This window comes from Symsagittifera roscoffensis, chromosome 3 (assembly GCF_963678635.1).
Source record: "Symsagittifera roscoffensis chromosome 3, txSymRosc1.1, whole genome shotgun sequence".
NCBI classification, from domain to species: domain Eukaryota; kingdom Metazoa; phylum Xenacoelomorpha; order Acoela; family Convolutidae; genus Symsagittifera; species Symsagittifera roscoffensis.
In genome coordinates this window covers 57222297-57234784 of record NC_087064.1, presented here as the reverse complement: position 1 = coordinate 57234784, position 12488 = coordinate 57222297, and the positions used below count along the sequence as shown (strand labels likewise).

General features: G+C 33.7%; 1 long non-coding RNA gene across 1 annotated transcript; it reads left to right on the top strand.

Annotated features, from left to right (window-relative positions):
* Positions 1 to 8753: 8753 nt before the first annotated feature.
* LOC134842813 (uncharacterized) lies at positions 8754 to 11889 on the top strand. The gene is made up of 3 exons (XR_010162558.1): positions 8754 to 9203; positions 11356 to 11547; positions 11716 to 11889. It is a non-coding gene; the product is annotated as an uncharacterized LOC134842813 (long non-coding RNA).
* Positions 11890 to 12488: the final 599 nt, after the last annotated feature.

The window sequence follows — 12488 nt, the reverse complement described above, 5'->3', positions numbered from 1 at the left end:
ACCATCAGGGTTTTTGAAACTTTTATATATTTTTTTCCAATTGATTTTTTCAAAAATTGTTTCAAAGATGTTAAAAGGCAGTCGGAACGTTCAGGGAACGACCAAGCGAAAGAAAAACTAAATTTATGTAGTCAAGCGTTCCAAAAAAGAATTGTTGTTTTTATTTGGCTTGCTGTGCCAAAAAGTTGTTGGGTTGAAATGGGTTTTATGTGTTGCTTCGCAAGAGCTGGTATTGTTTGTCATTGAAATGGGGTTCAAATGTTATTCGCAAAAGCTGGTATTGTATGTTTTGCGGAAAATTGCCCTATGTAGATCTGCGCCTGCTTGCGATAACTTTAGTAAAACGAATATTGAAGAAATCCTCTTTGGAATTATAGCGTATGTGGCAAAACAGTCCGAATCAAACACAATTCTAATTGAATTGAAGAATACTAATTGCGCCAATTACTTTGATGTTAGAATCAATATAAATTATTTAGCTGTGGTTTACGTTAGCTGTAGCAGAAAGTCCGTTTTTCATCAGTTTTTCACCGTAACCTACCTTAAACTCCATCAAAGGCAGTCGCAAAATGTTTCAATCAATTTTGAAATCTCATTATAATTCTAGCTTTGAAAGCCGTGAGAGGAGAAATTCCACTGATTATAGAATTTTTAGTTTTGTGCAATGATAATTGCGGTATGAACATTCTATTCTTTTTGCACAGTAACCCAAACAAAACTATCATGAAAGCCACACTGGATCGTCGACGAATAAAGTTTATATTGTCACTGATACACTCCTCAAACATAAACAAGACTGCTCGTATCAGGGCGAAGCCCTGAAGGTTCCGACTGCCTTTTAACGTTTATAGAGCAGTAATAACAAAAACAACATAAAAAAAAATGAATGAAATAAAATAAAATGAAAACCTTATTTTTCTAAAATTTGAAATTTTTTTGAAAGAAAATCATCCCCCCACTCGCCATATAAAGTACAAAACAATAAATTTCGCTTCTAGCAACAATTCAGTTCAAATTTTTTGAGCATTTTTTGGTATTATAACCATTGTTTGTTTCCAAAAAAAAAACTCCGACAAAATTTTTTTTATTTCTGCAAAAAATGATTTCTCCGAACCAAACAATTGCGAACAATGATTTTTGACTGTTAAAAAACTACAAATAACTACAAATTTGCAAAAATCGAAACTACTACACCGAGGTCACAAAGCATAACACTTTTTTGAAGCTTTGTTTTATACGTTGAAAGATAACAAAAGATATACAAAACTGCTCGTATCAGGACAAAGTCCTGAATTTACGGACTGCCTTTTAAGGTCTATGGAGAAGTAATTATAAATGTTGAATTTAATAAAAAACAAAATGAATTTTGTTTTCAAATTTGAGATTTATTTTGTGAAAATTATCCCCCCGCACGCCATATAAAGTACAAAGTGATAATTTTTGCTCGTTTTAATATATCAATTACAGCAAATAATCTGGCAAATAAGCTTCTTTCAACCAATTTGGAACGATTTCTAAGACGGAATAAATCTCCGCTTACGCGTTAATAGCGCGAATTATATCGCGCCTTAATTGTCCTAAATTGGTCAAAATGGAAACCTTTAAACCCTCATAACCTTACAAAAAATGATCACAGGTGAAATATTTTTTCAAATATAAGCTCAGGACTACAATAGCTTTCGAATGATATTAAAAAAATTTGTCAAAAATGGCTAGTTAAAAAGTCGAAATTTGTCTGAAGAAAAAAAACCCACCCCGAGCACAAATTTTCCGTTACTTTCGTATCGAAAGTCGGAACAAAAAGTGACGCGGAAATTTTTTCACATTTTTTGATTTCAAGGAGTCGATTTTTTCAATGAGACTTAAAAAACTTTGTTAGAAATTATTATTTTGATCGCCGAAAATTGACTGAAACAAAAACACCACAAGCAGAAATATTCCATTTTTTTTGAAAGTTGGGACAATTAAATCAATACAAACTTAATTGATTCACACTAATTGGTCCTGTTAGTACTATACGAAATACCAAATACAACATCTTTTATCATCTTGTATGCAGTGAGTCGAATAAAACGTGAATCATTGCTTGATTTTGAATATTTTATCAGTTTTTAAGCAAATTTTTTTCATCGGCGTCACAACGCAGTCAGGACATCAGGGTTTTGCCTTAAAATTCGAATATCTTGGTCATAAAGAACGGCTGTTCTCAGTTGTTTTTGAGGAAAGAATGTATGAGAACCTTAACGTTGAGGTGGCGCTTTGTAACATAACTGCAATTGTTGCTTTCATCTCATAAAACTGGGTTTCGCATCACAAATTGTTCTGAATTTTAAAAGATATTTATATTGAATTTTTCGCAGGCCAAACTGTTGAAGGAGATAAAAGTTTTGAAAAAATTTTAGGCCATTTTTCATGAGCTACTATAAATCACTCAACAAGACTGCTTGTAACCCCTGAGAGTTCCTAACGCACTTAACAGCCAGGTAAAAATGTTGACTGAAAACATTTATAAAATAATCTTGTTTTTTATGCCTCAATATTTTTGTGAAGTAAGAAATTTACAATTTATGTCTTGTAATCTAACAAAGAGACCAAATGATTTGTGTCATTTCATTAAACTGATATTCCAAAAATTATGACGTAAAAACTCTGATTTTTTTGAAAGTTGGAACAAGAAGGCTGTTGAGCAAAATCCCCTTGATACTCAATCAATATTTATTTGTTTACTTTTTGATTAAGCCCCCCATTATATCTGGGCTTGCTTGAATTAATTTTTGTAAAACTAGGAGCTTTTGGTTGAAGAATGCCAATTTGTAATTGTAGCGCATGAGGCAAAAAGGTCAGACAACAGTGCCGAAGTACAAAAATACCAAAAAAATGTTAATCAACCGTGCCGAAATTGACTTTGAATTCTGTTTTAACTGATCCCCAATCACTGACAAGTAATTTAATTTAAATCAACGGAAGATGAAAAGTGAAAAATGGCCATTTTAATGGGGCAGTACAACAGTGCCGAAGTACAACAGTGCCGAAAATGAAAACTTTGTTCAGCAGTGCCGAAAATTTGAATAAATTTCAACATATTAAGAGAGGCAATCAAAAATTAAACAGCGATCGCTTACAATATTAAGTGACACAGACGTTTTGGCAACCTATGCGTTTTGGCGCCAAAATAATTGTTTAATTTGCAGTTGCAGACATATTGGCGCCAAAATTGGAGTTATTTTCTTTGATAATTAGCGTCAGTAACTTCCCGCTTTTTAGATATTGCGTGTAAATTATTCTGAAATTTTCCCGCCTTTTTCGGCACTGTTGTACTTCGTCACTGTTGAACGCCCCCATTTTAACTGATGCTGCTTGATCAGTAAACAAAAGTTCTTTAAGCACGGCATCATAATCTTTTCTGAACAAACAATTATCTCAGCAAATTGTCAAATTTTGTTCTCCGTTTTGCTCCAAAAAAAACGCAGCATCTAAGCAACCTGTCAGAAATTCGCCAGCAGTACTCAATTTTTTCAAACATACTCAACTTTCGGCACTGTTTGACACATTTTTAGCTTGGGCACTGTTGTACTACGGCACTTTTTAATGCCCTATTTTTGATTGCCTCACTTGATATGTTGAAATTTATTCAAATTATCGGCACTGTTGAACAAAATTTTCATTTTCGGTACTGTTGAACTAATTTTTTTTTTCTGCACTGTTGTACTTCGGCACTGTTGTACTGCCCCCTTTAAACTGCTTCGAATGCAGTCGCAAACTGTTTCGAACAAATTTGAAATCTAATTTTAATTCTAGTCTTGAAAGCCGTGAGATGAGAAATGTGCTATGATAACTGTGGTCTGAACATTCTCTTCTACTTGCAAAGCAATCCAATCAAATTATCATAAAAGCAATACTGGACCGCGACGAATAAGTAATGTATTGTCAATAATACTCCTAAAGCATAAAAAGGAGATGCTTTATATTTGTTCCGACTTTCGATACGAAAGTAATGGAATATTTGTGCTCGGGGTGGGTTTTTTTTTCTTCAGACAAATTTCGACTTTTTATCTAGCCATTTTTGACGGAATTTTTTTATATCATTCGAAAGCTATTGTTGTCCTGAGCTTATATTTGAAAAGATATTTCACCTGTGATCATTTTTCGTGTTGTTATGAGGGTTTAAAGATTGCCATTTTGGCCATTTTGATCAATTTGGGACAATTAACGCGCGATATAATTCGCGCTATTAACGCGCAAGCGGAAATTTAATCCGTCTTAGAAATCGTTCCAAATTAGTTGGAAGAAGCTTATTTGCCATAATTGATTTGTTACAAGGAGCGAAATCTATCCTTTTGTACTTTATATGGCGCGTGGGGGGATGATTTTCATAAAAAAATTTCAAATTTTAGAAATTTTATTTTCATTTTTATTACATTTTATTAAACATTAAAAGGCAGTCGGAACATTCAGGGCTTCGCCCTGATACGAGCAGTCTTGTTTTGATTTCACGTCATTTACACCTAATGGATAATTATGCGCTTCGCAAGAAGCTCTGGTCTGTATTCCGTGCACAATAAACGAAATTGAAGTTAGGAAATGCAGAAGTAGTATGTGGGGTTTGGGTGCAATAGATTGCAATTTTCAACCGTCAACCTGGGATAAACCTATTTTTGCTTCCCATTTTGCCTGCAGTTTTCATCGAATAGCCTGACAGTTTTTGAACAATTTTTCACTACTCGTTTTGTCACTAAAGTGGCAATGTCTTCTTGACGTTGCGCAACTGCTATCCTTAACCTCACACAACTGATATCATCACAAACGCCTTTTTATTCCGACTTTCCGGAATATTCGTGCTTGGGATGGTTTTTTATTCAGTCAGGTTTCAATTATCTAAGTAAGCACTTTTGACGGAACTTTTATATACTTTTTGAAGTATATAGTTGCTCTGAGTTAAATTAAAAACAAAAACATTTGTAATCACTTTTTGTAAAGTTAGGAGGGTTTGACAATTGCCAATCCAGTCAGTTTGAGACAATTAACAAGCGATATATTGTGCTCGTATAACACGTCTGAATAATGAATTAAATCAACACAAATTGAATAGAGGCGCACTCCTTGCTCCTGTTAGCACTATGCGAGACGCTAAATGCATCTTTTTGTTCCGAATTTTGAAGAAAAAGAGGAAATATTTGTGCTAGGGGTGTTTTTTTTTCTTCTGACAATTTTGACTTTTTATCGAGGAAATTATGACAAAATCTTTTTATCTGACAAAAAACAATAAAACTCTGAACTCAATATGAAAAAAGTATTTTACTTGTGATTGTTTTCTGTAAAGCTACGAGGGCTTAAGGATTGGAAATATGGCCAATTTTCGACAATAAACGCGCAATTTTTTTCGCGAAATTTTTTTCGCGAAATTGAGCGGAGGCTTAATGCCTTTTAGGAAACTTTTCAAATTGGATGAAGCAGGCTATTTGACATACATTATATGTTACTAGGAGAGATATCTATGACTTTGTCCTTTATATGGCATGTAGGAGGATGACTTTTAAAAACTATCTCAATTTTTTTTTTAAAAGTCCTGATTTTTGTTAAAGCAAACACTGCTTCGTAGACCTCAAAAAGCAGTCGGAACTTTCAGGGCTTTGCCTTGTGGGCTGAGCAGTCTTTTTATACATTTTCAAGAATTTTTTTTTTCATCGGCGTCAAAGTGAAGTCAGAATATTAGGGTTTCGCGTTGATATTCAAATATCCTTGTCATAAATAGCGACCGTCCTCAGTTGTTTTTGAAAACGAATGCGCGAAAACAATGTTGAGGTGGGGTTTTGACACAGAACTGAAATCACTGCTTTGGTCACATATAAATGGGTTTCGCAAGATTAATTGTTCTGAGTTTTTATAATAAGCCAAAAAAGAAAACAGAACATTAATTTCCGCAGGCCAATTTTGTTGAAGGAAATATTAGTTTTTAAAGAATTTTATGCCGTTTTTCAGTAGGTACTACAAATCACACAAAAAGACTACTCGTATACATATATTTTTCAACATTGCTAACATATATTTTTTCAATAAAAACTTCAAATCAATGTTCCTAATGCACTTTAAGGCCCAATAAAAAAAATGTTGGCTGAAAGATTGATGAATCAATCTTGTTTTTTTATCCTTTCTCTCAAAAAAAAACAATTGAAGGTGATTTTTTTAGAAATGTTTTACACAAAATTTTAACTGTGTAAAAAATTTATATCCAAAGCGCGTAGTTAAAAAGTCAAAAATTCACTGAAACAAAAAACCGCAACAAAGCATAAATATTCTGACTTTTTTCGAAAGTTGAAACAATAAAGTTATGGAACAAAATTCCCTTGGTTTTGAATCAATATTTCTCTTTTTACTTTTTGATTTATTAGCTATGTCGGTACCTTGTTGTTGCCTTACATGCGCTATGAAATATTCACATAAATAATATTCTTTTCAATTCGTATACCTGAAGTAGGGGCGCCAGCAGAAGAAACGAAGGGTACAAAAGCAGCACAAGTCCATCAGCAAAACTACCAAATCTGATTAGCCAAACAAGGGATTAATTTGTAAATTAAAGTGTAATTTTAACAATTCACTGACGCTCATTAAGTAGATTTTTATTTAAATATAAAGTTTTTCGTTCGGCCTAAAATCAATCGGGCTCGTCTTTTCGATATACTTAAAGATTAAAATCGGCTGGTCTTAGCGGGAAACGGACTTAGTATGACATGTTTCAGAGAACTGGCAATCACGGAAAACATTTATTAGCGGGGGAAAAATAGTCTCCTAATTACATCTTCGGCCAATTGATAAATTAGTTCTGCTCTCAAGCGCATTCGCTTCCTGGACAAATCTGATATCGGTGGGATTGCATTTTCCTGGAAGTTGAAAAAAAAATCAAAAAAAATGGGGAAAAAAATCTAATCTATAAGGTCGTTTATCAGAGCAAAATCCTGAACGTTCTAACTGTCCTTTATAGAGTTTATGATTGTTTATGTTAACAATTTTTGTGAAGCTAAAATTTATAATTTTAATTTTTTAAAAATTTTTCACTCGCAGCGACCAAGATCAAAAAGTAGATATCATATATTGAATCCTAAAAGAATACAGAAGATTGTTTAGCTTGCTTTAATTCCAATTGGAATGGTTTTGGGTGCGCAACGCTTTCAGCAGCATGGATAAAGGATTATAAACTTCAAAATTTATTCAAAAAAAATATTGACCGTATCAGGAGGAAGCTTTTTAAGGTCTATGGAGCAGTAATAACAAGAAAAAATTGAATGTATTAAAACAAAAATTAAAAAAAAAATTAAAAAAATTGAGATTTTTTGTGAAAACTATGCACCCTCATGCCATATAAAGTACAGAGTGATAGCTTTCGCTCCTAGTAACAATTATTAATGGCAAATAAGCTTCCTTCAACGAATTTGTGGCGATCTCTAGGACGGATAAAATCTACGCCTACACGTTAAAAGCGCGCAACATCGCGCGTTAATTATCAAAAATTGAAAGAAAAAAAAGGCAATCTTTAAACCCCCATAACATTACAAAAAATGATCACAGGCAAAAGACTTTTTCAAATATGAGCTCGAGAAAACATTACCTTCTGAATGATATTTAAAAAGTTCCGTCAAAATGGCTAATTAAAAAGTCGAAAATTTTCTGGAGGAAAAAAAACACCCCGAGCACAAATATGCGTACTTTCGTTACGAAAGTCGGAACAATAATCAAAATAGCAATTTTTAGGCTCCAGTTTAATATCAGAAATGATTGCCATCGGGAACGATTTTTGAATTGGTTAAAATTGTTTCGAGGAGGCGGATTTTCAAAAAGTTAATAGAATACTTTCCAACTTTTCTTAAGTTGGCCAAATTTTTTTCTGTGCTTTCTCAAATTACTATAATTATCATACTTTGCCATACTTTTCTGTACCATAGTTTCGACCAAAAAATTGCTTTAATCGGCGCTCGTTCCCCGCTCAAATGTAGTATATGTTAGCGCCCAAGTCGCGCCAATTAGAAAAATTTGAAGGTCGGTCAGCTGAAAATGAGTGTCGTAAAATAGTAACAAAGGGGGACTTTTTGGATCGCGAGGTGACGAACTGCTAAAGTGGGCGTCTCCCCCACCCCTGAATCTGCCGCTGATCACCAGCGAAATATTTCTTTGAATTTGATCTAGGGGTGTCAATATATCTCCAAAGCATTAATATTTTTCGTTGAAAATTTATTTCGTTTTCCTAAATTGGTCTGAATAAAAAACACCCCAAGCATAATTATTCCGTTACTTTCTTGGAAAATAGGAACAATAAGTGGTGCGGAATTTTCCCATGGCAGCTTTTTGACTAAATTTTGAGGTAGGTGTCAGTTTTGTCCAAGCTTGTTTATAAACTATCTGACCATTTCTTTTCAACTTACATTATCTTTGTTTAGTTTTAGTCGATCAAAGTCTCGCAGCTCTTAAAGACGACCTGATTGGCTAATTAGACAGCGATAGTATTGGTAAGTTCTCAGGTGGTTAGTAAAAACTACAAAGCAATTCAATACAAATAATATAAATTTGACAAACACCCTTAGGTGTGTCTTTAGTTCTTACCACCTAGCCGTCATTTACTGGTCAAAAAATAATTTCGAAGTAATTTTTTTCCAGTTATTTTTGCAAATTTAATCCTTCGTATGGCAAAAATTAAGCTTTCGTGCTAGCGCTATGCATAGCAACAGTTCTCTTTTAACAAATTTTAAGAAAAAGTAGTTCTTTTGCGCATTGAATGCGACTTGGTGCTTCAAAAAACACCGAAGATGATAGCTTCAAAAGTTTCATCTTATGCTTTATTTTCTATTTTTTGGTTTATTTCTTCACCTGCTATAGCCAAAAATCAGCAGTATCCAGATGTCAACAGCTCAAAGTTTTTGCAAATCGAAGAACTTTTGAAGCAAACAGCATCTACTTTATCTGATAATTTCAAAATTTGGTCTTCAGATTTATCAAATCCTGCAAGCCACTTGTTGCAATCTAATTTATTTAACTGTAGCTTCATAGATAGTTACAATCTGGAAAACGTTATTCCAAATGACGAGGCTTTAGCATCAAATAAAAATTACTTTCTTTCGAAACAACATTCCTCGGTAATTTATCCAGAGAGTTTGGTGTCAGTTTTCGGAAAACATTTGAACTTCTCTGGATATTCACACTTCAGCGTTTTTCCGGTGAGTAGATTTTTAAAACAGAGATAATGTCGATGATCTGTGTTTTTGTAGCGTAGCATGATATCAGATGGGTTCGTGGTGGTGGCAAAAAAAGGGAATTTAACTTTTTTACCTAAATTTGAGTTTTGCCAGAAAATAACTAGATTAGGAGTTACTGGTTTTCATTCCATTAACTCAAATATAACTGGTTAATATAAACTCAAGTGTTAACCATTGCAGTGTTTGGGGGTGCAGACACTATTTGACACCAGTTTTTCAAAGATTCGCCTGGGGCGCATAAAAATTTGTCATAGTAAGGTTTTATGTGTCTTTTGAGAACGCTCGTAGAATAGTTTTGATCGGTTTAAAGTCAGTGATCTTGGCTTTTCTTAAAAAAACCTTCTAACCCCTGAAAATCCTAGATAAACCAATTTTTGAGAGCCAGAAAAAAACAGCAATACTAACTTTTAACAGATTAATTGCAGCATGAAGTTAAAGTTTTTTCTTATCTGGAGATAGATTTTTTGATCTGAGAAACCAACCATTTTCAGTGAAAAACTGCAATCACCCCTTCTACTGTGCAGCGAAAATATTTGTCTTAAGACACATCATTTTATTGATCAATCAATCTTTCAAGGCGTGAAATTTTTATTTTCACAAACAACATTTTTTGTAATCAAAAAGTAGCAACGAAGTTTAGGAGCCATAAGGGCGACAAGCGACGATACGTAGCAGGCGACAATTTGTAACAGGAGACAAAAGGGAAAATTCCTAACAATTGACAATTTGCAACAGGCGACAAGTCGTGACAAGGCAATGACAGATAGTGATAGTTTTCTCGCTGGTGCAAATTTCTCCCTGTTCATGAATTACGCATTGTCTTTGACAGCAGTTGTCTTCTTCAGAAAATTTTGTAACTCTATCGTTACTCCCTCGAAACTAACTAGTTTTTGTCGACTCTTTAACCAGTTTCTGTCGACTCTTTAACCAGTTTTTGTCGACTCTGGGACAATATACTGAATGAATTTGTTGACGTTTTAGTCACCTGTGAATGAGTTTTAGATTCTTATGCACCTCAACTCATCCTAATTATGATTAGTGGTTCCTGAATTTTCGTTGAAAAAAGTTAAAATACACTCCAATACAAAACTCCTGCACATCTTCAATGGTCGGGAAAAAATTTACTGGAATGAATAATGAACTCATAGAGAAACTGTTCAGATATTTGCTGACAGGAAAAAAACAATATTCAGCTTCCGTTTACTGTTTCACGGTCAATTGATTTTCAGAAGAGAAAATAACTATGATGAAAACTTTGCTGCAATTATTTAGTCGAGTATAGATTTTGAAAAAATGTTTTCAATCTCAAAAAGGACATTTCCAGGCGAAAAAAAAATCGAAACACGGATAATTGGTCGCTGTGCAAGAACCACGCAAAATTGAATTGAATTACTTAAATGGTGAAGAATGAGTACAACGAAAGTCATTTTTCTGAAAGTTTTTCATATAAGAAAATTCTGATTTTTATTCAATAATTTAAGATGAATGGCAATACAGTGAGGTATAACGCTAAAAAAATGAGTAAAAATTGCAAAAATAATCTAAAAAATGGATGGCCGGTGTAGTTCATCTTGTTTTGTTCGTGTTTTACTTTGTTATTTAGTCTGAAAGTTCAAACTAAGTTTTTTCGACACTGATTCATATTTATTGATATTTTTTGGAATTCAAAACACGGTCAAGAAAAAATTCATGAAATTTTTGAAAAAAATTACTTTTCAAAATTAACCACGCCAAAATGATACAAAAAATTTCTTTTGCTTCATTTCAATTTGGATTAGTTTCTGAGCCAGATCATTTCACCGCTTACGTTTTATCGAACGAAAAATATTGCGCGTTAATATTCTCAAATTTTCCAAATTGGCTATTTTAAATACCACAACAGTTTTCGCAAAAAAAAACTCACAGACGAAACATTTTGTAAAAATTATCAGCTGAAGACATCAACACCTTTCAAATGGTAAAAAGTAGCAAAAATGGCTCGTTAAAAAGTCGAAATCTGTCTGGAGAAAAAAAAACACCGAGTCCAAATAATCCGTCACCTTGTTCCAACGTCGCAACATCAATTTTGTCATCCATTCAGAATAATTAACATCCAAATTTTCATGTATTGTAGCACTTGTTGAGCAAACTGTGTTTCGGCGTGAACGAAGTGGAACCGAAGCTGAAAAGTTTGCGAGACTCATTGGGTTCTTTGGTGACGTCATCCACTTATCATTCCAACACTGGATTCTCTATTCTACATCCAGCCATATCTGCGCCAAAAGTATTCCGGAATAGCCCGGATTCAAATTCACGCTTACACAAGGTAAACCCTTTTTGAGTAATCAATTTGGTCATAAATTAGAAGAAATAACGATAATGATTGATTTTGATAATCCACAATGCTGTTTATATATATGAATTTTCCTTTTGGGCTGATATATCTAATTTCAAATCATGACAACTTTTTTCAGAAATTTTACGTGTGTTTCAGGGTTACTTGAAACTACTTCAGCCTTCGAAGTCACTGATTATTCTAGTGGACAATTCCAATGTGGCCTTCACCAATACCATCAGAGCTTTTCTTTTCTCACTTCTTGAAACAATAACAGATGCAGATGAAGTTTATTTGGTCTATCTCGATAGTAGACTGGGTAGTGAGTTGAAACTGCACCCTATAAGCAATGTTAGTTTTTGTACGTGGATTAACCCTTCTTGAGTAATCCAAATTCATAGCTTATGCCATCAACTAGCACAGAATATTCCGAACCACTGATTTCAGGGAAAAAAAATCGAAATTGTAAAAACGAAAAAATAAAGTAAATAAAAAAACATAATTTTTCATTTTTTCTTTCCAGAAATTGTCTAATTTAGTATGAAGACCGAATGTAGTATTCACACCCATTTTTTCGACACGGAGACAACCTTGTTTAAAATTCTGACTCCACAGTTCTACCCTACGAGATTTCTTCGAGATAGCTAAAATTGGCTGAAAAATTGACTATACGCCATAGTTCCTTCCCATCCCATAGTGCTGGTCGGAACAAAAATTTCAGTTTTATTACTGTTGAAATATGCTCATAAGCTGAACAAACGGTCGAATATTAAGCTCAAAGTTCTTTTTGGGGAAAAGCTACTGAACGTGGAATTTATACACGGATGATTGAAAGTTTTTTCAAGGAATGGCGAATTCATCTGGGTTGTCAAACCGAGGTTTTGATTTTTTGAGCTCACCTGAAACCTTATAAAGACCTATTGTGACAAAAT